The sequence below is a fragment of the Apteryx rowi genome, unplaced genomic scaffold (assembly GCF_003343035.1).
Source record: "Apteryx rowi isolate R43461 unplaced genomic scaffold, aptRow1 scaffold_156, whole genome shotgun sequence".
NCBI classification, from domain to species: Eukaryota; Metazoa; Chordata; class Aves; order Apterygiformes; family Apterygidae; genus Apteryx; species Apteryx rowi.
The window spans coordinates 1113023-1115614 of NW_020447819.1; positions in this window are offsets into that span (position 1 = coordinate 1113023).

Below are 2592 nucleotides of genomic sequence, written 5' to 3' on the forward strand. Positions count from 1 at the left end.
CCATCTTGGGGCGGGGGCGAGGGCGGCCCGGGGCCGCCGGGGGAGGGAGCCGCTGTCCGAGCGGCAGCTTCCGCCCCTGCCGGCGGGGCGGGGCGGGGCAGCGCTGGGCCGCGGCGGGCGCACGCGTGGGGCGCTCGGGGGTGCTGGGCGACCCCGCGGAGGACGCGGCTGGGTTTGGTTGCGCCCCGCGCTGCCGCGCGCACGGAAGCGGCTCGTTGCCGGGCGGTGCCGCTGCGCCTCGTGCCGCGGGGTCGCGGGCCGGGCGGGGCCGGGCAGCTCCCGAGAGCGGGGCGCTGGACGGCCGCCGCCGCCTCCTGAGCAGGCGACAGCTCAGCCGGGGTTTTCCGCCTCTTGGAGGGTTTCCTGACCGCGGAGCTGCCGTGCAGCAAGTGCCGTTACTCGGCACTACAGGTCTAACAACGCCATGACTTCCACAGCCTTTTTTCCCCCTTTTTTTTTCTCTTTTTTGGCAACCTTATCCAGCAGGTGAAAGCCGCTTCCAGAGGCAGTGCTTAATAGCCAAACGCTTATTTCTGGACCGCGGTGAGGCAAAGAAATAGCGGGCTGCTCTGCAGCGCTAACTTGGGGAGCCGCTGCGTGCGGCAGCGCCCCGCTTCCTCCCTGCGGCCGGGCCACGCGCAGCTCCGCCTCGGCACCGAGCCCGTCGCGGCCGCCTCGCGCCCCGCCGGCCGGGAGCGGAGCTCGAAGGGCCCCGGGGGGGGGGGGGCGGCCTGTTGCTGCCCCGGCGCCGGTGCTGGCCAGCGCTGACGCACCTGCCTGCAAGCAGGGCCCAGTTCCCTGACGGCACCTTTCTTAAGGAATAAACCGAAGGCATGCGGCAATTCAGAAAAATAAACGATGCTACTGACGAAGATTAAGACAGATTTTTTTCCATTAGAAGCTGAAGTTTTATTACAGGATAACAGTACATAAAGCACATCTAAAATCGATGTGTTCAATGCACTTAATAAAGGTAATGTAATATTAAAGGTACAGTTTCTAAGTACAATATAACAACATTCATATTAGAATGAAAATTGGAGTATTTAAAAGACAACATTAAATCTCTTATTTTTACAGTTGTATTTACAAAATGAATCAAAATACTTTTTTCGGGACTGAATAAAATAACAAACTTGAATATAAGCAGGCTATTGTAAGAGTGAGTTGGAAAGAAGATCCATGAAAGTGGAAAGTTAAGTGATTGGGTAAAGATCATTAGCAAAGGTTTAGTACAATACCACTTTAGTATTCCTCTTGATGGCTTACATTTTATTGTGGCTAGAAAAGGAATTTATACATACTGTACACATAACAGACAGCATATATTTACATGTACAGTATAATTTCATTTAAAGTTGCGCATATTTACAGAAATCTGAGTATATCACTCAACGAGGTTTTTGAAGTTTATGTGCTTAATCCTCAAACCGACATATATTTGTAATCAGCATTTATTCTGGTCTCTTTACGTTGAACATTTAGTCAACAGGGAGAATATGTTAACTAAATGGTTTTGCATAAATATATCAAACTATTAAACTTAAAACAATAGGTAGAACATGTTCCTAGCATCATGTATAAGTTAATACATACAAATTTAACAGTGACTTTTTTTTTTTTTGAAAATATCAAAAAGTGGCTTAAATCAACAGGGGAAAAGAAAATTGTCATGGCTTATATTTAAATAAGATTGTAGCTTCAAGAGGTTTTTATAATTATCCTGATAGTGTTTGCAATTAAACATTCTACTTATGAAAATATACCCATGGTGCAGTAAAGTTTGTATTTATTTTTAGGACAACAGTATCTTTGCTGTTTAAAAAAAATTATTTATATATATATATTCCTTGGATTGAGGGTATAAAAGCAGTGCATGGAAGCCAAGAACCATGGCTTTAAAATTCACTACCTTCTATTATCAAAAAGTGCAGTAAACAGAAACATTGTATTTAATAAATTGCTCAAAAATCTTTGCTAAAGATCTTATAAATTCAGTAATATTACAGAAAAATTCTAATAAATATTTAAAAGGCTAATTACCTCCTTAGTTAGATATTTGATATCCATCAGTTTTTAAGAATTAAAATGAAAACAATATCTAGAACCAAAGGAAGAGGGCATAGGAATACTTTTAAGGGTACATGACTATGTAAATTAAGGTATACATGAAAAATAAAACCCCAAGACCTGACAAAATGTTGCAAATTCCACTTCTTAATTAACTTCAGTTGCTAATGGCTGTCCTTAGATATGTATGCATGGCTTATAAAGCATATCCAAGGATTGAATTTAGCCATCGATTTAGTGTGGAAGATTTACAGAAAATTCCTATTTACAGTAGCTGAAGTTAAGTGTGTAGGTGTGGCCTAGTAACATCCGCAGTTCGAGTGTGTACAGATCCCATTTAAAGTGAACAGGGAGGAAGGCACCCAGCAGAATAACATCTATAAATATCAGATGCAACAACAGGATAGAGCTTTCGCAACCAGCCAGATAACGACCTCCCTTTCAGATAGACAGCATATTGTAAATACTTTATACCGGTAGATTAGACGCTTTTCTTTTTTTCTGATACAATACAGACTGATA